This window comes from Anabrus simplex, chromosome 8 (genome assembly GCF_040414725.1).
Source record: "Anabrus simplex isolate iqAnaSimp1 chromosome 8, ASM4041472v1, whole genome shotgun sequence".
Taxonomy (NCBI): domain Eukaryota; kingdom Metazoa; phylum Arthropoda; class Insecta; order Orthoptera; family Tettigoniidae; genus Anabrus; species Anabrus simplex.
The window spans coordinates 53,220,871-53,248,329 of NC_090272.1; positions in this window are offsets into that span (position 1 = coordinate 53,220,871).

Consider the following 27,459-nt stretch of genomic DNA (forward strand, 5'->3'; position numbering starts at 1 on the left):
CATTCCTAGCCCTTCCCTGTCCCATCGTCGCCATAAGACCTATCTGTGTCGATGCGACGTAAAGCAACTAGCCACACCGACTTAGGGCGACGAAGGGGTAGGAAAGGGCTAGGAGTCGGGAGGAAGGGGCCGTAGCCTTAATTATTATTGGCACACTTTATCTTGGTGCATTTACACCCTAGTACTGAATCGGTCGACCTCGGCAATATTCGAGATACGTACTGGCAACCTTTGAAACACAAACTATAAATCGCTTAAGCATCGTTGTGTCACATCTGGCGTACACTTTACGTACTAGTACTGTTGTTTACACAGCAAAGCCAAACTATAGAATGCATGCTAGGAACAAGATTCGCATCGACAAATGTTATATAATGTTTATGTGACACAGTTGTTGGCTTAAGATAATAACGGTTTAGAAACTTCATATCGATCGATCATATTCTCGATTCAATTCAGATTTCATTTTCATTCAGTTGGCAGCACTACCGGAACCCTCCTTACTCCTCACCCCCGTACACAAATGCACCAAGATAAAGTGTGCCGATAATAAGTTACATCTCGAGCATTTCCCTAGTGTGAAAATGGAAAACCACGGAAAACCATCTTCAGGGCTGCTGACAGTTGGGTTCGAACCCTTTATGTCCCGAATGCAAGCTGATAGCTATGTGACCCAAACTGCACGAAAAACTAACTCGGTATGCCGATTCTTCTGGTGCTAGCATTCGTTGATACAGTCAGTGCAAAATAGTGTACTTCGTATCTGTATCTGATTACTACTTCTTCTACCCTTTTTCCCACACCTGCGGGGTCGCGGGTGCGAACTGTGTCGCACATGCGCATGTGGCCCTGTTTTACGGCCGGATGCCCTTCCTGCACGAACCCTAAGTGAAGGGATGTAATGACCATATCGTGTTTCTGTGGTGGTTGGTAGTGTGGTGTGTTGGGACAAACAAAACACCCAGACCCCGAGCCAGAAGAATTAATCACATGCGACTAAAATCCTCGACGGGAATCGAACACGGGACCTTCTGGACCGACGACTTCAACACTGGCCATTCAGCCAAAGAGTCAGAAATCTGATTACTATTAAATAAATAAAAAGTACTGTTGTCCGGCCTTGAAAAATCTGCTTCGTCTGAGAATGAACTTGGTCCACTGTGGCAGCTCACACACCACGTGGTATGCAACACTTACCCCTCAATATCTGAAGAACCATTTACGACGAAGTTGCTCAATGTAGAGCGGTTACACTCTTGACAAACAGCCCTCCTGAGAGTAGTGTGCATCCCTCGTTTTCATCACATGCTTATGTTACTTAAAAAATATCGCATAGTAGAACGACTTTTGTTGTATAAAGTTGGTAACGACACGACTTACTAAAACATCACGTCGCCAAGATCAGGTTCAGAGCCTCAACTTCATAAAGTGTATAATGGAACTTTGGTAAAGTAGTTAACTTTGGCACAGATATGACAAAACCGGATGGAGCTCTGGAGCCACTATATGACGTCATATGCGCAAGAGTATTAATGGTAACAAAATTACCTACATTATTATCCACTGAGATACGGGACTCATTTTTCATTTCTTCTAAATTAAAAATCAACTAATGATAAGCAAATTACAGTACCAGTCAAAAGTCAAAGACGACATTCGGAAACTAGCCTATGCAGTCACTTGAAACCTATCATCTGCCATAGAAATTCAGTACAGGAAAGTCTTGTATGTATGTTGGGTATTCAGCCCGAAGGCTGGGTTGATCCTCTGCAGCTCCGCCAACAGCTTCCATAAATAGCCTAGGCGTCACTGAAGAGGCGTTCTAGGGAAATTAGGAGTGAGGTAGTTTCCCGTTGCTTTCCTCACCGAGTCAGCCGTTGCTATTACATATCAGTCTGCCAAGCCCAATGAAATGCATGCACCAATCGACCCTATGAGCGATATTTTCACACCATTCATAACAGGGACTGGCTGCATAAGCAATGGTATTACTAGCATCACTCATACTTCAGTCACTTTCATATTGTCAAAGCCAAGGATGAGACTGAGACAGGTCGATGAAAGTAACAAATTTGATGTGGCCCATACCAGAAGACATAGTGCACTGTAAACACTACATCTCGCCAGCAAAGGCATAGGAAAGTCTTAGGACCTCTAAAACAGTGGTGCACAAGCCGTGTACAGCACACGGTATGAAATGCGAAGAGCATGCGCGATGTTCACATGTACACGGGATGAAAGACCTCGCCCAGCAGGGGTAAGTTTGAGCCCTAAGGAGCCGAGGGCTGTTTTTGTACGCGTTTTGGTGGCCACAACTGTTTATCTCTTCTAAAACCGAGTGAGTTGGCCGCGCGATTAGAGGCGCCCAGCTGGTGAGCTTGCATGCGGGAGATCGTGAGTTCGAACCCCACTATCGGCAGTCCTGAAGATGAATTTCCGTGGTTGCCCATGTTCACACCAGGCAAATGCTGGAGCTGTACCTTACTTAAGGCCACGGTCGCTTCCTTCCCACTCCTAGCCCTTTCCTATCCGATCATCCGGTGTAACGTAAAGCAACTTATAAAAACCAGAAATCTGTTCTAAAACCTGCCAAAACGACCTGTCGGTCAAGTCTATCCGATGTAAAACTTAAAACCCTGTAAGATTTTTTTCTAGTTTTTTAACGTCGCAGTAACATATTGAAGATTATCTGCACGCAAGGATGGAAAGGAAGGAAGGGGTCGTGGCCTTAATTGAGATTGAGATATATATATATATATATATATATATATATATATATATATATATATATATATCCAGCATTTGCCATGTTCAGGGCTGTAGACGGCAGGATTCGAACCCACCATCTCCCGAATGCAAGCTCAAAGCTACACGACTCTAACCGCGCGGCTAGCTCGCTGTGTAAGTCTGTATATATTTCCCGACATATGCAATATAGTTGAAGCAAAACTAAATACAGCATGAATTATAAAACTTTAAATAGACCAGTGGTCTCCGGATCAGACATAGAGGAACCATTGAAGCTTATAATAACGGAGAATTTAACGGAAATTATACGGAAGTATACATCCAGCCGTTGTACGTCCAGTCACTATACGTCCAGCTATGTCTGTAGGTCGTGATAACTCGCTCATTTGAATAGCAAATTTTGATGGAAATAGGATGAAGGCGTAAATTCATAAGCTCAGAACCCCGTGGATTTCGGGTAATTATATCCAGAAACGCATTATCTAGTGTACAAGCGGAAACCGGTAAATGAGCGATCATATATCAGCGGGAGAATAAGTAAATCTTTATATGTGACATTCAGATCCAGCAATGATATATACGGCAAAGGCATGGGCAGATTGTGTTCGGAATGCTGAAACCATTCGGGAAGATGACTTTGAACGAGAGAACCGGTAATCAACAACCTGCAAGAATCTACATCGGATAGTGATACGGGAGATGGAGAGTAGAACACGGAATCTATCCCCTACTTAATATCAGTTTTGTCTGTACATTGCTCAGAATTTAGAGAGAATGGCATTTCTGTATCGTTCGTGTCCAGAGTAACAAGGAAATGCACGTTTTGATTTTCCGTCCTGTCTGTCTGTCTGTCTGTCTGTCTGTCTGTCTGTCTGTCTGTCTGTCTGTCTGTCTGTCTGTCTGTCTGTCTGTCTGTCTGTCTGTCTGTCTGTCTGTCTGTCTCTACGGTTGTCACGAGAAAACGGCTGAATTAAATTTCCGATCATTTATGTCGTATACAGTTTTGCCGTACCGTCTATGATAATATGGCCTGATATAGGAACTTGCTGGGTTCATGGTGATGTGCAGTGCAGATTTCACTTAAAGTTGTATCGTTGAACGTCATGCGAGCAAAAGGACACTGGAAACTCTATTAAAATGTGTTCAGTTCTTTTGAGTATTGGTAATGTTGGAACATTTTGACCTCTGCTGATTTCATGATAGAAGTTGAATATTTTCTGAAAGAAGAACGTAAAGGTGTGCAGAAATGAAATATATTTCCTGACGGCTTGGAAAGATCACAATATGAAGATAAAGTTGGAATTGAAGAAGACAAACTGGGGCAAATATTCGTTCAGAGGAAGGGGAGTTAGGGATTGGAATAACTTACCAAGGGAGATGTTCAATAAATTTCCAGCATTTTTGCAATCATTTAAGAAAAAAAAACTAGGAGAACAACAGATAGGGAATCTGCCACCTGGGTGACTGCCCTAAATGCAGATCAGTATGGATTAGATTAGATTAGATTAGATTAGATTAGATTAGATTAGATTGGACTGATATAATTCAGAGTGTTGTTGCTTAATCCATATCAGCGCCGATCAATGCTGACATGCACATATTATTCAACCGTGTTAACTGGCGATGGTTTTTGTAATGATTCTCTTAAGGTGTAAAACCGCGTGGTTATCGGTCCGTGTCGACAAGGACAATTTTCAAGATGATTATAAAAAGTGAGAAACAAGTCGTAAACGAACGATCCGTTGAAGAATAAGACAAGAGAGAGTAATCAAAGAAGGACGAACTGCCTTTACATTAGATGTCCTAATACCACAGACTCGAAAGAATACTAAATATCAAGGCCTACAATATGGAAAGCGCATACAACTGATCATCAATAACATCAGATTGACCACTGTTGTGATGTGATTTGTCTCCTCTGCTGCCACTCATTTCCGATAGATGGGTTTAGTTTTTTTGACAATGTTGGCTTAACGTCGCACCGACACAGGTAGGTCTTATGGCGACGATGGCATAGGAAAGGGGGGAGGAGTAGGAAGGTATCGCCCGTGGCCTTAATTAAGGTACAGCCCCAGCATGTGCCTGGTGTGGAAATGGGAGACAACGGAAAACTATCTTCAGGGCTGCCGACAGTGGGGCTCGAACCCACTATCTCCCGGATGCAAACTCACAGCTGCGCGGCCAAAACCGCACGGCTAACTCGCCCGGTAGATGGGATTACTGTTGCAACCCGAGTAATACAGTCTGCCTGAATAATGGCGGAAAGTAGCTGGGGAGTTAGATAACTTCGCACATAATATATGCTTGAACGACGAGTACTACAGTGGAGTTACTTATAATCTCGGACAGTGTATCGATAAACAATCATCCATTATTTATTGCTTTCACTTGTCTTCTTCCAAGTATGCTTGATGCGAATATAAATCCATAAAAACTAGTCTATATGGAGGTTTGTAGCAGAATATCCTCAACGGTTAGAACTTCCGAAGTAACCAAAGAAATCTAGTTAAACGTAACCTAATGAGAAGATAACTGGGAGCCATTGCTTTCTCTCCTGCGTGACAACGTCGTAGTTCGCACTGTGCCACCCGTCATCGTTCCTGCCGCGTAGAGAGGAACGCAGCCGGGCAGGCGGTTCGGAGTGTGTCGCCCGCTTTGTAGTATGACGTACTTCCGGTGAGCCAGGTGCTTGTTCGTACGGGTCACAAGTGGATGTTTTGAGAGTTTTACTTATAAATATTACGGTCAATGAATTTTGGGAATTATTTTCGTGTGTATGCTATAGAAAGATGGATCCAGAAATACAAAAACGACAGTATCACATCGACACGCGAGGGAAATAATATATTTGCACTGTACTTTGCAAGCATGCGCCGGCCCCGTGGTGTAGGGGTAGCGTGCCTGCCTCTTACCCGGAGGCCCCGGGTTCGATTCCCGGCCAGGTCAGGGATTTTTACCTATGGGGTTTTGTTCGGCTTTGCAAGCATGCAGCAGAAGGTGAGGAAAGCGATGCGGTATTCGTCTGAGAACAGCGCAGAGAATAACAAGTTACGGAAATTACAAAATGCATTATTCAGGTTAATGTTCAGGTGATTTTCTGTTTATCAAATGCATTTGTTATAGTTTTAATTTTGTTCTTTTATTATTTGCTGTTTTTGTTTTCTTTATTTGTCTGGTGTTAGTGTTTTGGTCATATTATAAAATCGGATTCTCGATTTTAATACGGCATCGATAAAGTCCACACATGTGTAATTAGAGCATTAGTTTTGCAATTGCACATTCATCAATTTCTACGCGGCTCGCTTACTTAGGATGTTTCGTTTCTCAGCTCCAAATGGGAACCTCCCCAACTCGGCTTGCACGGGGATTTTGGGGAATTTTCAATTTTTTTGGGGGGGGATTGGGGGAGGTATCAGCTTCTCTGGGACCAAACTTGAGTTTTAGAGTGATTGGAGTGCCTCAGTAATGTATGTCTCTACACATCGCTCTCCATTTCTCCTTCATATCTCAAAAAATTATCTCAACACTTTCTCGGGGATCCATGTTAAACATTAATTTGGACTTCAGGAAACTTTTAAGCACGCCAAAATTATAGGTCCTCGTTTTGGAATTATAGACATGATTGGATGAAGAAGTACTTACACTTCCGTACTTACGCTTTACTCTCCATGCGTAGACAACTTGGCATCCCTTCATGTCATACTTCTGTCTCTCTCTGCGCAGTACAAGATACGAAACCGCCTTCCCGGCTGCGTTCGACTCTAGTATAGACGTCGTATAGCACTTTCAGCATCAACAACATTATGCTTTCTCCACCTCGAAGTATAGGTTCCTCCTCAGTAATCGTTTGGAAAGGACTTTTGTACAGTTCTACCCTTCACAGATACGTCCATTCTAATTGCGACTGCAATGTGTGTTTCTGTCCTCTTATCTTGAGAGAACAATAATGTTCATATAGGACAGAGCAAGGAAAGGAAAGAGAGGTATTTTGCCTTTGTTTGCAATTCATGGCAAGTAGCATCAGAGAAAAAAGTCTCTTCTTCCGTCTCCTTCAATCCAATACAATGGTAATTAAAGATTGAAAAGCTTAACTTGGCTAGAGTGCTTCTTTATTCCCCAGCAATCCCATTTCAGGAGCTTCTTTTTCACACCAGAACAAAGATAAGGCCTTTTACTGCAACCTGCCGACTCTCAACAGCTTCACAACTCCTTCACCAACACTGGTACAGCGCAGCTTTCATCCCTTGAGGAAACTATACTGGTTGTACAATGAGAAAGCCCTGTTAGAAGGGAATGAGCTTGCTTATAACATATAGTAAGTCAATAACATGTCACATGCTTCAGAGGCTCATAGTAAGAAGAATAACAAGAAGAAGTGCATGGATTAAGCCAGCCTTCAGTAAGACTGGATTCTAGAGACGTCGGAGATCTGAAATTTGCACTGGAACGTGGTTCTAGATACTATAAAATCTACAGACCAGGGTCTCTCACACTCCAAGCACTGTTACATGGTAGCATCTTCTCAATCTCGGAAAAGTTACACATAGAGAGCGTTAAGCTCAACGAGACGGCTAAGGTTCGAATCCCGATCGATGTTGATGATGATGATGATGCTTGTTGTTTTAAGGGGCGTAACATCGAAGGTCATCGGCCCCTAATGGTACGAAATGAAAGAACAAAAATTTCAAAGGCATCCACTGACCAAAATAAAAATAAAATATGTCATGAAGAATGAATGGATGGACAGGAACCCAACAAAAAAAACAGTGGATCAGACTCAAAACAGATCGAAAATAACATTATTACCGACCAAGGAACCACTTATAAAGCACAATGATGCTTGGTGTCTAAAGGGGTGAAAAATCCACGTCTAAGGCCCCACACAATGGTACATGTCGCGAGTAAAATAGAACCAGGGTATGTGTCATGTTGGGTTATTAATCAGAAGTAGCGAAGACTCACGGTGTTCCACAAAAGATGGTACTACTCACAAGTATTGCAATACGTACAAGTAACGCAGACCTATGGTGTGTCTCACACAATGGCGCAACTCATAGCCAACGCAAACCGAGAAGGTTCCCCACCTAGGTGTACTAAACACGGGCGCCGGTATTCCCGTGGTGTTCCTCACATAGTGGGTACTAATCACAGGCAACGCAGACCCACGGTGCTGCTCATATAGTGGTACAACTCACAGGCTACGCCCAGACCCGCGGTGTTGGTCACATGGGTACGACGCACGGGTACTGGAATCCACCAGGCCAGGCTTTTTACTGCTACTAATCACAAACCCATTTCGTACCGAATTTAGTGGTACTACTCGCAAGTACAGGCAGCCCATGGTGTTCCCCGCGTGATGGTACGATTCAAATTAGTTTCATGGTTCTAATTCAGTCAGCCCTGGGTCGCCCCTTTTAGTCTCCTCTTACGACAGGCAGGGGATACCGCGGGTGTATTCTACATGTGCGTCCCCCACCCGCAGGGGGTCCGATCAATGTTTGTGGGATGTTTGAGATATAACGTTATGACCTTGTTGATCGGATAAGTCGTAAAACTGGAGGTCCCGTGACTATGGTCATGATATCAACGGTCACCTCCATGTACAATGAACACTCACAGCACACATAAAAAGTATGAACTGTCAGCGCAAAGTACTTATGAGAAATAAAAACCAAATCGTCCTGGTTCATCAAGTACATAAAACCACACCGAATTTTTTTCCGGGGAGAGAGGGGGAGAACAAACAAAACGCTGGCAACAATGCAATAAGCACCCGGTCAAATACACTGAAGAAAATGGAAATTGCAACCCCCAGAAGGAGTGGTGCTACATTGCTGCAATTGAACATGCAGGACGAGTGTTCGGTTGTGCTTCGATGATTACACTTTCAGGTCCCTCTGACCGCAAGTTTGGACAACAATCAATACAGGATGTGCCCACCACGAGCTGCAATACATTGATGAATTCGTCGAGGCATGGAGTCAGTAAGGCCCTGGATCGCTTCCTGAGGAATTGCGGCCCATGCTTGTTGCACTGCACGGGTCAGTTGTTCCAGATTTGTGGGTGGCTGAGGACGATTGGCCAGTTGTCGACCCATCATGTCCCACACATGCTCAAAAGTACCGAGGTCCGGGGATCTGGCGGGCCATTCTAAGGTTGTGATGTCGTGGAGAGCTTCTCTGGAGATGCGTGCAGTGTGAACCCGGGCATTGTCCTGCTGAAATATCCCATTAGCAATGTTCGCCATCATAGGGACAACCACTGGATTGAGTACCCTATCAACGTACTGTCGAGCAGTCATAGTGCCCTCAACAAGCACTAATTGTGATTTCATATTAAAGCCAATACCTCCCCAGACCATAACGCTTGGTGTTGGCCCTGTGTACCTCTCGACAATAAGACCTGGGCGGCCCCTCTCCCCGGTAAGTCGGCGCACACGATTCCGGCGATCACTGCGAGCAAGACAGAAGCGCTATTCATCACTAAAGGCGACCCTATGCCATTCGTCGACCCACGTCGATCTTTCTCGCCACCAGGCCAGTCTTACACGTCGCTGTTGTGGGGTCAATGGAACACCTTCTGCAGGGACACGGGCTCGTAAGCCAGCTGCACGCAGGCGATTACCAACTGTTTGTTGTGTAACGTGGGGTGCCACAGCTGCTCGAATTTGCGCTGCTGTTGCATGGGGTTCCATCTGGGCCATCCGAATGATGCGGCGATCCTCTCTCACAGTTGTCTGTCGCGCTGGGCCTGTGCCAGGTCTACGAGTGTGGTTACCTTCATTTGACCACTGCTGCCATACACGTTGTACCGTACATGCCTGCCGGCCAACACGTGCAGCGACAGTCCTTAGCGACAGTTGTTGATAGCGTGCTCTTCTATGTCGTCGAGGCATGTTTTACGGGGAACACTTCACTGCACAGACTGCAAGTCAACTACGCTACATCAGAATCCGTGTACTGGAGTTGATTCCTCCACGACCAATCACGTGGGGAGACCTGTAGCAACAATCCAATGGGTCTGAAACTTCGATCGTTTACATACCTACATGGCATCGTTCCATATCTTGAAAATCAACACAAACGACCAATGCCTTCATGGTGTTGCAATTTCCATTTTCTTAAGTGTATCTTATATCCACGGTTATCAAAAAGTCCATCACAGCATTGAGATCTGTATTGGCTGTGTGAGGCTGTATTCTCGCTAAGGACTATCGCTGGACGTATTGGCCCACAGGCATGTACGGTACAACGTGTATGGCAGCAGTGGTCAAATGAAGGTAACCACACTCGTGGACCAGGCACAGGCCCAGCTCGAGAAGAGTAGATATTCTAGCCATTAATAAACAGTACGACTAGAATCAGGCGATGTGCACTTTGAGAAGCAGGCAATGTACTTTCCAGTATCCAATTACATCATGGAGAAATCTAATATGAAATCTGTCACTGTTTACGGATTGTTAGTGAGTGCAAGCCATGCAGGGGATGATGGTCTGCCATCAAGGAAAGCTGCCTAGCTACAATTGTCAAGGCGGCTGTGCTTCTTCTAAAGAACCATTTAGATTCCAAAATAAAGGATTATTCTTTATTCGTGCAGAATCATTGAGGTCCACTGACAACGGGATGACTGCGTCCCTCTTCTCTTGGACTACATTTTCCTAAACATCAACGTTGTCGTTGTTTAGAAGTGTGTTCCAACGTTGTGGCGTATCTCACGACACATGGTAGTTACAACATGTTTATCTGTTACCATGCTATAGGTAATAAATATGTAATTACTGTCTGCTTATTACGAAATTCTGTCATTTTATCGTCATGCCAGCGTTTTATCCGCCATGTCCTTTGGTTGGTGCTGTTATTTTTATAGTGTTATAGTTCTCGCGCCAACGGCCGTAGCCGTGTTGAAACACCGGATCCCGTGAGATCTCCGAAGTTAAGCAATATTGGGCGTGGTCAGGAGTTGGATGGGTTGCCACGCGCTGTTGGTGGGGGGTAAGGGAACGGAGGAGCGGAAAGGAACTGGCCACCCTACTGTAAGTAAACTCCGGCTCAGGAACACCTCTGCGGAGGTTCGGACCTGCCTTCGGGCAGAATAAGCCTTACCTTACCTATAGTTCTCGCTGTTCATTTATTTGTATTGACGTATCCTTGTGTAACGATGGAATTCGTCTCCGGTACGAGATGTCATCATTTGATCGTGGTGTCCTCTTTAGAGAGAACAGACCACATGCATTGTATCAAACGTTCATTGTTATTTCGTCACACTATACAGATATTCCTTAACAATGCTCCAATATCTACCTCTACAATGAGGAATGATTAGTCATTCTGGTTTCTTGGCTAAATGCTCAGTGCAATAACCTTCTGTTTGGAGGGCCCCGGGTTCGATTCCCAGCCGGCCCGGGGATATTACCTGCGTATATTTAATTCCTGTACCTCGGGGGATGAGTGATTGTTATCGTCTTAGTACACGTTTTTATCTTCGTACAACCCACTGAGGTAGTCGGCAATGCGGTTTGGACCACGTAGCATTGAACTTGGATTCGGAAGACAGTGGATTCGTTCGAACCCCATACTTGGTCGTCGTAATGATGGTCTTCCGTGGTCTCCCACTTTCACACCAGGCAAATGCTGAGGCTGTACCTTAATTAAGGCCATGATCGCTTTCTTCCTACTCCTATCCTATGGTTTCCAAAGACCTATTTGTGTCGATGCGATGTAAGGCAGGTACAAAAAAATACATAAAATGTAGAAAAATATGACAGCTGCCCAGGAAAAGTGAACATTGGGCTAAATAATTAGATACACTCTCAAAAAAATGCATAATTATACAGTCACGTGCGAGCTGCTATTAATACATTCTACATGCTATTAATAATGCTATAACATTAAAGGTTTTTTTTTTTTTTTTAAAGTCAGTTTAACGTCCAGGTTTCGCTTTTCCTCCGGACCAAGCAAGGGATCCCACCTCTACCATCTCAAGGACAGTGTACAAGAACGTGAGACAAATGATCGGAAATACAACTCGGGGAGAGCACCAGTGCCTCTGCCAGGCGGCCTCACCTGCTATCCTGAACAGAGGCCCTATGGAGGATGGGAAGATTGGAAGGGATAGGCAAGAAAGGGGGAAAGAAGCGGCCGTGGCGTTAAGCTAGGTACCATCCCAGCATTTGCCTGGAGGAGAAGTGGGGAAACTACAGAAAACCACTTCGAGGATGGCTGAGGTGGGAATCGAAACCCTGGCTGAGTGGACCCCGTTCCAGACCGCGTACCACTTTTCAAATTTAGTGACAGAGCCGGGGGGTGGCAGGTAATCACACGAATTACTATACCACAAAGGTGAACTCAGGATAACGAGGCGATTCTCTAATTCCTTCTTGCTGAAGAGAACAAGTCTCCAGGGGGGAGGAATAAGGTGGTTCTGGGGGAATACAGCTTGCTCTTTCCGTCAGCTCACTATGCTTGCCCCGCATGAGTTCGCCGTAAACACTTTTTTGGTGGTCGCTGTGTGTGCTTTCCGGGAAACACGAGAAGAAGAATGTTCTCAGGATACGTGTTTCGGACATGAAAGAATAGTGGAATGCCGAATTTGAGCCGTTAATTGACTTTTCTGGAGGTCAGCAACGGCGATAAGATTCTTTTTAAAACATTCCGCTGAACAGAACGACGCTGCGCGATCATTTTCGGTGGGCCACAAGAGGCCGGCAGGATGTAGCTACTAACGAAAGAGAAAGTAAGTTACGTAACAGCAGTACATATTTGGTTAAAAGGAATCGGAAGAAATATTGAAGTAGATATATCTTCATTAGTCGCAGCTGATGGAACAGGCTAAAAATGATTTCGAGGCGTAGGGATCTTTAGTGCTTCTCAGCTATTTGTTTTTTGGCAAACTCAGGAGACGGAACATAACGGGAGACGCAGATCCAATGGCATGTTGATAATAATAATAATGTTATTTGCTTTACGTCCCCCTAACTACTTTTTAAGGTCTTCGGAAACGCCGAGGTGCCGGAATTTAGTCCCGTAGGTTTCTTTTGCGTGCCCGTAAATCTACCGACACGGGGCTGTCGTTTTTTAGCACCTTCAAATACCACCGGACTGAGCGAGGATCAAACCTGCCAAGTTGGGGTTACAAATCCAGCGCCTGAACCGTCTGAGCCACTCAGCCCGGCCTATGGCATGTTAATTGGAAACTCGTAAAATTGATTTTTATAGGACAAATAAATAAAATAGATGAACAATCGAACTATTTTAATTACGGTTCATTTCAATGGTTAATGTTCAATCATCTCTGAAAACATAGCCATAGTATTTCATTTAAAAATTGCGCTTCGAGTAAGTCTGTCTGTAGTGATTGAAATTCACAAATATAAACATTTTATTAATGATATTTCATTTGATAGTTTAAGTGGAGGATTTTTAAATAAAATCTGACATGAGTCCTCATGCAGTTGTTAATATTTTACCCTCCAGAAAGACGTTAATATTAAGCGATCTCTGAGACTTCCTGCCCATGTTACTGGCATAGAAAATCTTTGTCCGTTTTAAAGGAATAAATAATAATAATAATAATAATAATAAAACCAAACCTCGTAGCACTACAGCCCTGAAAGGCCATGGCCTACCAAGCGACCGCTGTTCAGCCCGAAGACCTGCAGATTACGAGGTGTGTGTGCTCAGTACGACGAATGTTCTAGGTCATTATTCTTGGCTTTCTAGACCGATAATAATAATAATAATAATAATAATAATAATAATAATAATAATAATAATAATAATAATAATAATAATAATAATTTACATGGCTGTTATTAATCTGATGCAGCCCTTGTAAGGCAGTCGTTCCAGAGAGTTAGTGGCGTTTGCGGCGCACAGGAAACTGCGGTTTAGTGTGGTAGCGGATGATACGTATTATGTACTGCATTCCTTGCAAGTATGTCTGGGACAGCAAAAACATCCTGTTCTGAAACCAAGAAAATTATCCTTTGGAAATTAAAACGTCAAGAACCGGGCGGGAATCGAACGAAGACCAAGAGACCGACCAGACATGCAAGAAGCCAGATACTTACTTGTAACTGCAAATATGTTGTAGAATTTCAACGAACCTAATTTCGTGTATGAGGGTGGGTAGAAGAGAAGACTTTATAGAGCAAGTATCCCAGCGTATGGCAGTCTAGTCCAACGCTTGGCGTCTGGCTAATTACATATAGATACCACCTCAGTTTACAAGAAGACTACGTGTTTAATTATATTCCACGTCACAGCTGAGGAGATCGTTCCCACGAGGGGTAATGAGTAACGTGTCTAGAATTAAGTTGATGCTAAACGAAAGAAACTGATGGAGGCTTCTTGTACAGAATTCATACCTGGCAACGTGAAGGGAGTTACAAACGGACGATGCAAGGGTTGTAAGCCATTTGCTGAACACAAGAGATGCTGAGGAATGATGATGAAAATGAAAACCTACAACCTGTTTTCCAGTCATTGACCGGGTCAGGGGTGGAATGAATGAAGCAGATATAGGCTATTAGTACGATGGGGTCGCCACTCCCAAAGTGATTTATTAATGACTGACAGATGCTATGAAATGAGAATGGAGAGTGTTGCTGGAATGAAAGATGACAGGGAAAACCGGAGTACCCGGAGAAAAACCTGTCCCGCCTCCGCTTTGTCCAGCACAAATCTCACATGGAACGACCGGGATTTGAACCACGGTATCCAGCGGTGAGAGGCCGACGCGCTGCCGTCTGAGCCACAGAGGCTGTGAGGAATGATGATATTTATTCAATTGATTTGTACTTTAATTCTTCTTATTCTACGTAGCGAGTGGCTATGTGGTTTGGGTCACGTCGTTGTCAGCTTGCATTCGGGAAATAGTGGGTTCGAACCCCACTACCGCCAGTCCTGAATATGGATATTATTATTATTTTTATTTATTTATTTTATTCCTGTCGACCCTTAGGATCTCGATTGATTTGTTCAGCACCTCCCCATTCTTTCACTTCCTCCAAATTCTCTCCGCTTCTGTGATTTGGATCTTGTTCTTAGTATCGGTCCATTTGTGACTTTCAAAGAGCTTTTTGTAAACGGATCTATCCTGCACAGTCGTTAGTGGATATCTATTATGTCAATAGCCTTCCAATCCTCCCTAACTTCCTTCATCCAGTTACTTCCCGTTATGTATATCGCATTCCACATCTTCTTTGTTAACCTGTTATCATCCATCCTCATCATATATCCCACGAAACTGGACCTTCTTTTCTGTAATACACTTGAAATTCGTTCTACTTTCTCGTATATCTCCTGACTTAAATTGTACATGTACTATTATTTAATCTCCAAAGTGCCGTGAACCCTACTTTACCATAAGGTATGTTAGGGTTGTACTTTATACAAAATATACAATTTCTCTGATAAAATTCAAAATGCATAAACAGCAAAATAAACATGAACAGAAATGGAAAGATAGAAGTATGATAGGTACAATCTTTAATACTAGTGTACTAATATTTAAAATACCAGATTATAATATATACATTGCATATCTTAAGCAGCTAATAAGCAGACAGTATCAAATTATATATGTTTAAATACATAATCAATAAATTCTGAAAATTGAAAAGTGCAGAATTTTTATAAAATATGAAATCTAGTGGTTTTTCGAAATAGCAACTGCAAGTTAACAAATGCATCTTAATTTCAAAACGTGCTCTCTAAAAGCAGGACACTTGAACAGAATGCGTTCTACAGTTTGAATGTCTTCAGTGTAGAAGTACAGTGAGCCATTTTGTGTTGTAATTTTGAATCGCTCGAAGTAAGCACTGAATTTACCATGACCTGATAGCACTTAAATTAAATGAAATTTGCACACTATATATTTACATCCCAGCCTATTATATACATTTGGAAAAAAACAAGTCTTTGTTTACTGAGCCATTTCTGCTTGGTAACCACAGTTCATTCCAACGAGAGAGCATTTCATCCTTTACGGTTCTTTTGACAAAAGAAATTGGGCATTTAGTATAACTCTCTGACAAGTTAGAATTACAAGCTTCTTTGACCAATTGGTCAGTTCTTTCGTTCCCTTTTATGGCGGAATGACCTCGCACCCAACCGAAACATACATGGTTATTGTACTCTGATATATTCTCTCTTACATATACTGTCAAATTGTGTAAGTTGTAGGCCTACATTCTAAAGGTGGTAGATGGAGAAAGGGCAAGCCCTACATACACGGTAGTGCCGCCATCCCTACATGGATGTTTTCATAAATTCTACTGAATATTATGGATGTATAAACAATTTTAAATGTACATATTTACACTCTAAACACGTACTCTCTGAACAATAATTGTCTTGATTTATGCTATAAAAATTAAGAGTAATAGGAGCCGGTCTTTCGCACCCTCACTCATACCACTGTACGCATACTCTTCCGAGCACATACTCATTCACAACCAGTCGCACAAGCTTACGCATACACATTCGCCCATATTCATCCGTACTGGCATACATCATTCTCGAAATAGTAATTTATACCGGTTACATACATCACATATAGGTTTCTATTTACATACACATTTTCTTTACTGCACGGAGGAAATTTTACTTCAGATGGTAGAAGATTCCATAGCCGAGCAGACTGTGCGTAAAATCCATTTAAATATGAGGTTGTTCTGGAGAGGAAAGCGGGAGGGAAAAAAGAGTTAGGCCTATTCCTTGGTCTCTCGTAACAGAGCAGTAATCAACCTACAGGAGGTGTAAAAGGGACAGATTTGTCTGTGAGCGATTTCTTAAGGAAGACTTCAACTATTCACTGGTGGTAATGGGCTGACTGTATTTAAAGGAATGTGTTTGTTTATTATACGTTCTGCTCGGAGATGGACACCTAGTTTTCTCATATTTTCCGTTATCGTTGGGTACCAGGATGGAAGTTCATAGAGTGGTATCGGCTGGACCTGGGAAATTAACGCCGATCCTTTTCCGTGGTTTACCATTTTTACACCAGATAAATGCTATGGCTGAACCTCCCCCCACCCCCTAGCCCTTTCCCATCTCATCGTCCCCTTACGGTGCGACGTAAAGAAAATTATTAAAGTAAATCTTCTTCTTCTTTACCTTTTTCCACACCTGTGGGGTCGTGCGTACAAACTGTGTCGCACATGTGAATATGACTGTTTTTACGGTCGAACGCCATTTCTGACTCCAAACCTATGCCGAGGGATATATTCACTATTGCATGTTCCTATTTTCTGTAGTGTGAATATAGAAGGGCGCTGGGACAAACACAAACACCCAGTCCCCGAGCCTTAGGAACTAATTATACGCAGTTAAAATCTCCGGCCCAGCCAGGAACGGAAATCGGGGCCACTGTGAACCGAAGGCCAGCACGCAGACAAGCCAAGGAGCTGGTGTAAAAATGAAAAACCATCTTCCAGATTGCCGACAGCCGGATTCGAACCCACTATCTCCTGTGTGCAAGCTGACAGCTACGTCACCCAATACGTGCAGCCACATGCTCGGTGTGAGGGATTCCGTTTGGTGGAAATGTAGTATGCAGTTTACCCAATGCCGATGACCTGGTCTTAATGACAGGCTAAGCCTGTAATCTTATACAGTGAGTTTCTCTCATCTGTTGGCCGGCAGGCTAGCCCAGGTTATCTGCCTCCCCTTGACTCATCACTGCCCGCTCCGCACCATAGAAACAAGGACAACACTTCGCTCAATTTATCCGTGCATGACATGAAATAACAATTAAAATTAAGAAAATAAGAACTAAGAACATTAGTAATTAAGACAATAAGTTCGTAATTTATGGCAGGAGATGTTGGAAATGTGGTTCTCCTCCACCAACAAACTTCTGGCATCGTCTGAGGAAACTCGGATTCACACGCAAAAGTTCGTTTTCCGTAATTGAGCTCTTCGAAACCCTAACTTCTTCTCCAAGTCGTCTTAGGGATTTTATAGGCGTATGTTCTAATCTCCCCGCGATTTTACTTACTTTTTCCTCGTTAAGTACACGTTTTTATCGAATAAAGAACCAGTTCCACTCTATTTGCTTACGAGTTTCTGGACGGTCTCTATATATGGAGGGCGTACACCTGGGAATTGTGATACAAATCGTCTAACGACTTCCCTGCAAAACTCTGTATTCACATAATTATCGTACATAAATACCCTTTCTTCTACCGTGCACACAAGTGGAGGCAATATTATACACTGAAGTAACACTCCACAACTCGGGAATAGTTGAAGCGATAAATCAACACTTAATATAGCTGAGACGGGCAAAGCGTACCCAGCGGCATTCAAAGAGTTCGGCAAACGTTTGATCTCCCTGGCCACTCACTTGCCTAGCAGGGGGTGATTTATGACGGGAGTGGGCTTTAAAACGGAAGTTCGCATTCCCCTTCAGAAATCCTCACAACTCTGTTGCCAATGCACCTCTTGTTAAACAGACATCAGTCTCTTTTTTCAGCTCTGACAATTCACACTTGCTTTGTTCGCTGTTTGAAAGTTTTGGATTATTTCTTTGCTTCGTTAATTAATATTTGTGAAGTGTGTTGCTTTTCATTTCACTTCATGCAGTGATGTGGAGACCATGGGAATCACACCTGGAAATTATACAACCGGGGAGAATGACCAGTACCTCGCCCAGGCGGCCTCACCTGCTATGCTGAACAGGGGCCTTGGTGGCGGATTGGAAGATTGGAAGGGTTAGGCAGGGAAGAGGGAAGGAAGCGGCCGTGGCCCTAAGTTAGGTACCATCCCGGCATTTGGCTGGAGGAGAAAGGGGAAAACACGGAAAACCACTTCCAGGATGGCTGAGGTGGGAATCGAACCCACCTCTACTCAGTTGACCTCCCGAGGTTGAGTGGACCCCATTCCAGCCCTCGTACCACTTTTCAAATTTCGTGGCAGAGCTGGGAATCGAATGCGGGCCTCCGGGGGTGGCAGCTAATCACACTAACCACTACACTACAGAGGCGGACAATTATTATTATTATTATTATTATCATCTCAGTCCCTAGTTCGTGATTTTACTTTCCCTTTGCTGGGTGAGTTGGCCGTGTGGTTAGGGGCGCGCCGCTGTGAGCTTGCATCGGGGAGATAATGGGTTCAAGCCCCACTGTCGGCAGCTCTGAAGATGGTTCTCCGTGGTTTCCCATTTTCACACCAGGAAAATGCTGGGGAAGTACCTTATTTAAGGCTACGGGCACTTCCTTCCCACTCCTAGGCCTTTCCTAGCCCATCGTCGCCATAACACCTATCTGTGATGGTGCGACATAAAACAAATTGTAAATAATTGTTGTACTTTTCCTTTCTTTACTGAAAGCGAGACACTGATATTAGCAGCATGAAATTACGTATAATATTTTAATAGGCCTACTTTGGTATCAATTTAAGTTTAGTCTTTGTCGAATTTATTTGCCAATTCCTTCTTCCTGTTTTTTCTTTCTTTCTTTCTTTCTTTCTTTCTTTCAACATCTGCGACCACCGCACGTGTTAACCACGAAACAAATTATTCTGCGATATCGGTGTGTGCTGTGGTTCATGATCAAGTTTTTATATTTATATTTTGACTTTAGAATAAATTAAATGTAACATGTTTAAATAATCGACGCAAAATATGACAACCTTGCTTTTGACAGAGCTCACTTGCCTTTTAAATGACACGCGCCTCTTGTGTCCAGAGGAAAGAAACCGACTGACAACCCTCATTATCACTAGGGCGGGCAGAATGACAACCCTCATTATTACCAGGGTGGGCCAAGTTTTGAGATCAGAGGATACCGCGTGGGTATGCTTTGAGCGTCAGGACTATACACGTTCTAAGCACGGACCTGAAGTGCGAAGTGCGGGCATTTCCATGCTGTCGCTGAGCAGCGTAACGGGAAATAGATAAGCTGGACGCACCTGCTGGCCAACCGGTGAGAGAAACTCACCGTATCTTTGAAGTTGTAAGCTAGTTTCGAACAAAGAAATTGAATATTTAAATATTAACTCCTTTGATGAGGTTGACGTCAGAGAATGGTTACGAAGATTCATCTCCCTTCAAACCCAATCCGCAGAGAAACGGTGCAAGAGTAGCACATTCTCTCTCTCTCTCTCTCTCTCTCTCTCTCTACATTATTTCACTCGAAGCCTTGAATAAACAGTACAATTTCATGTTAACTACAGAAGGCAAGAATAAATGAAATGTAATTCAAGTGTATTAATATTTTCTTTTCTCAGCTCCGTATTCGCTTTGCGCTATTCTTGCTATATACGGGCGGCTATTTTCATTTCATTCCAGATATTCGTTAAACATAGGCGACGTAATTGCACGAGTTAGCAGTTTTCTTTCAAAGAAGATACCAATTCATTCAACGATGACAAACTTTAGAATGTTACTGGGGCAATCAATAATCAGACGCTAATAAATAATAATAATAATAATAATAATAATAATAATGATAATAATAATAATAATAATAATCATACTTTCTTGATCTGTTTGCCCTCCAGGGACGGTTTTTCCGTCGGACTCAGCTAGGGATCTCACCTCTACCGCCTCAAAGGCAGTGTCCTGGAGAGTGAGAATTGGGTTGGGGATACAACTGGGGAGGAGGACCAGTACATCGTCCAGGCTACGTCACCTACGCTGAACAGTGGCCTTGTGGGGGGATGGGAAGATTGGAAGAGATAGGCAAGAAAGAGGGAAGGAAGCGGCCGTGGTCTTAAGTTAGGTACCATCCCAGCATTTGACTGGAGTAGAATTGGGAAGCCACGGAAAACCACTTCCAGGATGGCTGAGGTAGAAATCGAATCTCCTCTACTCAGTTTATTTCCCGAGGCTGAGTGGATCCATTTCCAGCCCTTCAACCACTTTTCAAATTTCGTGGCAGAGCCGGGAATCTTACCCTGGCCTCTCGGGGTGGCAGCCGATCACGCTAAAAACTACACCAGATAATAATAATAATAATAATAATAATAATAATAATAATAATAATAATAATAATAATCATACGCCCTCAGAAACCATGTGCATGCACTTTAATTTGACGCTGCTTGCTAGTCAATTTCAACGTTCTACTTTACTCGAGGTCTACTAGATGGCAGAGAAAAGTGAACGTCTCTTGGGCGTCAATGCAGACTTTTAATGAATTTTGTCTGTTTAACACCAAATGTGTCACCAGAGACCTTTCACATGCCAACATCGTACGACATGAAGTGTCGAATGAGCTTTTATGCGTTCTTTAACGAATACACAGTTCTAGCCCTTCAGCCAAGCAAGTCAATATTGAAAACATCCTAGGGATATGAGCTACGAATTTTCGGTAAATTAAATATAATAAAGGATGAGAATATATTCTTTATTTATTCCCTTTCTTAATCATCGTTATCCAGTCGATTAGATTAGCAGTTGCGTCGCCGTAAGACCTATCTGTGTCGGTGCGACGTAAAACAACTAGCAAAAAAAAAAAAATAATAATTAGCAGTTTGCCTTTTTCTACCACTACGAGCGCTAATGTGAGTCAATGCACTGTTTCACTTAAGCACCACTACGAGCGCTAATGCGAGTCAATGCATTGTTTCGCTTAAGCACTACTTCGAGCGCTAATGTGTCAATGCATTGTTTCGCTTAAGTACCACTACGAGCGCTAATGTGTCAATGCATTGTTTCGCTTAAGTACCACTACGAGCGCTAATGTGTCAATGCATTGTTTCGCTTAAGTACCACTACGAGCGCTAATGTGTCAGTGCACTGTTTCACTTAAGCACCACTACGAGCGCTAATGTCAGTCAATGCACTATTTCACTTAAGCACTACTACGAGCGCTAATGTGAGTCAATGCATTGTTTCACTTAAGCACCACTACGAGCGCTAATGTGAGTCAATGTTAAGCTCTTATAACTTCATTCAGTGTGGACATTTTTCAAAAAGAATGATGTAAATAAGTTAATTTGGCTAAGATTTTAATAAAAAGGGAAACGAGTAAAGAAACAAGTGGTTTTTCGAAATTTGTTTTTTTAGTTTAATGGACTCACAATTTGAAACCTTTCCGGTCCCTTTACCTATTCAACGTTCGGTACAATTGAGGAAATTGCTTAACTTTGTGTTTTTCGTAGTATGGGGAAACCAAATTTGTCTGTTAAGAAATGTTCTCAACATTAAAATGAACTGCGCTAACATTCGCTCGAAGCTGTGAATTCATGTATGTCATTAATTTTCATACACTTCTTTCCCTGTCAGAGATCAGAATGTCTTGTTTTAGCACTTTATAATCTTCGCATGGTGTTTCATTATCTCAACTAATATGTCTTTATCATCTTCTCAAACGTACGCCCCCCAACCCCCCCCCACACCCGCCGCTTTCCCTATCCCTATTAGACATAACTGTTAACAACTGTTAACATAGCTGTTAACAAAACTCGCAAACACATCAGTACTACACGAGTAGTTTCGTAGTAGTAACTGAAAGTGCAAATCGTACTTCAGCTCTCCCACGTTAATCCCGAATTACATCATTCTCATATTAGTTTTCTTCTATAGTATGGACTGCTTTAGTAGACGCTACGTCCGGAGTAGTATGGTCCAAGACGGTGCACGCCACCCACAGAATGCTCTCTCCGAGTTTTGCGCAGAATTTCTACTGTTAAAACTGTTATTGTGATCGAACTTATAGAGACAGGTGAGGGGGAATTTTATAGAATATTTTATGCTTTGTAAATTTTTCTCATATTGTTTGCGGATATCTTTAATGGTTTAGGCATCGCAAGCCGAGAATTTGTTCGCGGACGTCATTTTCTTCCTGTTCTTTCTGCTTTCTACCTTCTTTCCATGACCGTGACACGCGTTCTGGGTCAACAATTGCAATACCTCCACATCATACATCTGTCTTCAGTAATTATTTCCTTGTGTCGGGCGCTAGAATATGGAATGCTTTACCCCCTGAAATTAGAAATTGTTCCTCATTAATTACCTTCAAAAGGCAGTCTAATGATTTCCTCTTGAGTACGTGTGTTATATTATGCTATGTGTGAATGTGTGTGAGTGAATGTCATGAGTAAATAGTTCCCAAACGTTTACATAAATTACTGTTATATTATATGAATTCCACGTAGAGTAGTTAATATTGAATTTATTTTGCTCATTTTAGACTTAGGATGTAGATCTTTTAGTTTTAAGTAGTATTATTATATTATATACAATGCATTAGGTTTGAATATTAAGTTTGTATTCCTTATCAAGCCGCATAATGTGGTTAAGTGTAAGAGAGGGCCAAGAGCCCTAACTTCAAAATAAATAAATAAATAAATAAATAAATAAATAAATAAATAAATAAATAAATAAACCGTTACTGCTCTGCATTCTCTCATAGTTCAATGTTTAACACACGAAGACCTTCGACAGGAGATCTACTAGCTAACAGTGGAAGTTGTCTTAAAATCTGTTGAGCGGTTCTGGAGTTATAATTTTTTGTTCCGATTTTTGTTTTACAGTTTGCATTGCGTCACACCGGCACTAATCGTTCTTACGGGAACTATGGGATAGGAAAGGGCTAGGAGTAGGAAGGAAGCGGCGGTGGCCTTAATTAAGGTATATCTTCAGCTTTAGCCTGATGTGAAAATACGGAAAGCACGGAAAACTGTCTTCAGCGCTGCCGACAGTGGGGTTCGAACCACTATCTCCCGAATGGAACCTCACAGCTATGCAATTCTATAGGTAATCACACGGCCACTTGCTCCGTATTTATAATGTTTTAGGAATGCTCTTTCCGCACCTAGCACATGGTTTCTACTGCTAAAAATATAAAAGCTTTTATCAAAGGCGACCTTTTGTAGATAGATATACTACAGTATGTGATCTTGGTGAATGTTTTATAGAACCCTTTATACTTTCAACGTTTATGTAAGCCTACATTGTTTGTGGATATCTTGAGCAGTTTCAGGCAGAATAAGCTGGGAAATATGTACCGTGAGGCATTATTTTCCTCCTGTTGTTTCGCAGAAATCGTTACTGTTCAGTACAATTCAACATTTGATACACGCAAATATTCTCCCGGGAGAGGCAACTGCGGAAACAGCATAAAAGTCTGATCAGCTATTCTCGAGTTATGGGATACTACTCCAGTCAGCATGCGGCGATGGTGATATAGCACGAACACATTTCTCTAAGTCGAACCATAAATTTTCAATTGGCTTGATATCTGGGCTATTTGGGGGCCAAGGCATTAGAGAAAATTCACTGTCATGTTTCTCGAACCAGTCTTTCATAATCCTGGCAGTGTTGGAAGTTGCTGTTACCAGCTTGGAATCCTGTTGACATGAACGTATCAAATTGATTCCCAACCAGCTTGGTATCCTGTTGACATGAAAGGATCAAATTGATTCCCAATAACGTCGAGATAATGGACAACTATCAGAGATCGGTGTACCAAAACAATGGGTCCCAGTGTATTCCATGAAAATATCGACCACATCCACTGGCATGTCTCCGAGAAAGTGTGCAATCTGGTGTTAATAGCCTTAGAGTTCTGCCGTCGGTGTGATGAACAATGAATTTGAATTCATCGAACCAGGTGACAATTTCCCAATCATACAGAGTCCAGTAACGATTTTCTTTTGTGTCCACCATACGGCCAGCTGTTAGTGGAGCACAGTCATCATCGAGGTACAACTCCGCAGCCCCCTGCGCAGTGGCGTTTGCCGAATCTTGTGATGTGAAACATTGCGCTGGTCACCATTGTTGAAGCTCTGGGCGACTTAACGAACTGTGGCTCCGAGCAATGTGCGATAGCCTCCACAGGCCTCTGACATCAATGATCAGCTGTCGACAAACGTCTGGACGATGTGTTGTTCTTTTCCCATCCTAGCACCACTTTCGATACATGCTCACAAGAACAGCACGAGAGCATCTAACAAGCCGCGTCGTTTCAGAGAGACGCTGGTACCAAGGCACCGTGCCATAACAATTTGACCTCTATCAAATCGGACATATCTCTTGCTTTTCCCATTCTTAAACCGGAGACAAAATTGGCAGTGAATTTGTAGATTTGCCCAATGTATTGAACCCATAATTCTACGGTGAGAAAATTTTTTTATTTTTCTCAAATATTTATTTGATATTCAGAAACTACTGTATGTTTGAGGGCAGCCATTTTGCGCTCCCAAGAGCCCGATGTTGCGTGGGAAGTTCTTCCTTACGGCGAGCTCGTGGATTGCCGGGACACCTCGGCGGGGCTCGAGTGCCCGACAATTCTTTAAATTAATGGAATTCTGCACAACGAGGGATTTTGACAATGTAGTAAATAATGAAATAAATAAGCAAAATTATTCATACACCCTCTGTGAAGACAGAGCCCCCAGGGAAAGCTTTAAGTGCAGTTAAGCCCAAGTACATGGTAGCGTGAGACCAGCGAACTAGCTACACGTGCCAAGGTCATGGAAGGAAGAAAACGCGCGAAACGCACGGGCAGAAACAATTTATTTCTCCTGTTGTGAGTGTAGAAAAATTATAAAATTAACATCGAACATAAGTGCAAGTCTGTCCGGAGTTCTGGGACAAGTCTTATCAAAATCGGTTTATTAGAAGCAAATTTGGCAGATTACACCACCAAGCCTCATAGAGGGGATAGCGTCCTTCCGGAAATTATAAAAGAACCCCCCCCCCCCCCCCGTAGATTTTGCAGTGTCGATCTGGAACTTGGAGCCGCGGGAGCTTGTGCCCGTCGTCATTAGAAATTCGCGCCAGATTGACCGACAATAATTCAATACATGTTCGTGGTTAAGGTCCATATACACTGACTGACAGAGCAAATGCAACACCAAGAAGGAGTGGTTCGAAAGGGATGAAAGTTGGGGAAAAAACAGAGACGGCACGGACGAATAATTTATGTTTATTTCAAACCGATATGCAGGTTACACAATGCGCACGGCATCGACTCAGTAGGATGTAGGACCATCGCGAGCGGCGATGCACGCAGAAACACGTCGAGGTACAGAGTCAATAAGAGTGCGGATGGTGTCCTGAGGGATGGTTCTCCATTCTCTGTCAACCATTTGCCACAGTTGGTCGTCCGTACGAGGCTGGGGCAGAGTTTGCAAACGGCGTCCAATGAGATCCCACACGTGTTCGATTGGTGAGAGATCCGGAGAGTACGCTGGCCACGGAAGCATCTGTACACCTCGTAGAGCCTGTTGGGAGATGCGAGCAGTGTGTGGGCGGGCATTATCCTGCTGAAACAGAGCATTGGGCAGCCCCTGAAGGTACGGGAGTGCCACCGGCCGCAGCAAATGCTGCACGTAGCGGTGGGCATTTAACGTGCCTTGAATACGCACTAGAGGTGACGTGGAATCATACGCAATAGCGCCCCAAACCATGATGCCGCGTTGTCTAGCGGTAGGGCGCTCAACAGTTACTGCCGGATTTGACCTTTCTCCACGCCGACGCCACACTCGTCTGCGGTGACTATCACTGACAGAACAGAAGCGTGACTCATCGGAGAACACGACGTTCCGCCATTCCCTCATCCAAGTCGCTCTAGCCCGGCACCATGCCAGGCGTGCACGTCTATGCTGTGGAGTCAATGGTAGTCTTCTGAGCGGACGCCGGGAGTGCAGGCCTCCTTCAACCAATCGACGGGAAATTGTTCTGGTCGATATTGGAACAGCCAGGGTGTCTTGCACATGCTGAAGAATGGCGGTTGACGTGGCGTGCGGGGCTGCCACCGCTTGGCGGCGGATGCGCCGATCCTCGCGTGCTGACGTCATTCGGGCTGCGCCTGGACCCCTCGCACGTGCCACATGTCCCTGCGCCAACCATCTTCGCCACAGGCGCTGCACCGTGGACACATCCCTATGGGTATCGGCTGCGATTTGACGAAGCGACCAACCTGCCCTTCTCAGCCCGATCACCATACCCCTCGTAAAGTCGTCTGTCTGCTGGAAATGCCTCCGTTGACGGCGGCCTGGCATTCTTAGCTATACACGTGTCCTGTGGCACACGACAACACGTTCTACAATGACTGTCGGCTGAGAAATCACGGTACGAAGTGGGCCATTCGCCAACGCCGTGTCCCATTTATCGTTCGCTACGTGCGCAGCACAGCGGCGCATTTCACATCATGAGCATACCTCAGTGACGTCAGTCTACCCTGCAATTGGCATAAAGTTCTGACCACTCCTTCTTGGTGTTGCATTTGCTCTGTCAGTCAGTGTACTTAGTTAAGAAGAAAAGTGATTGGAGAAGTTCTGAACGTTTGCAGACGAACTGGGAAGGTGTAGGCTGGTTGAAAAATACACAGCAGATTTTATTTTTATCATTTCGTGTACTCTTGTAAGTGAAGAAGGTCTGGGGGAAGCGATTCAAAATAGTTCTACTCCCTTATCGGCCGAACACCTGTTCTTATTGAAACAACGGGGAGAGAAACCACTCTGGGAAACGCATCAGACAGTTATAGTCGACTGCAGAACGAGGGAAGTTCGTGGTGCAAGTTACAGAGAAAGTGCATTATTTATATGGTAATTTTAATCTCGTGTGTGTGAAGGGTAGTGTTTGGATGAGTGAGTTTTTGAAAATGAAAATGTTATCTGTGAAAATGAGTGGCTAAGTACGAGGTTGCTGGTGATGATGTAATCAGAATGCTGAGAATGTCACCAATGTGCAGGTCTGTCTATTTTATATTATGTTGTAGTTAGTTAGTTAGTTACTGTCTGTCCTAAACAA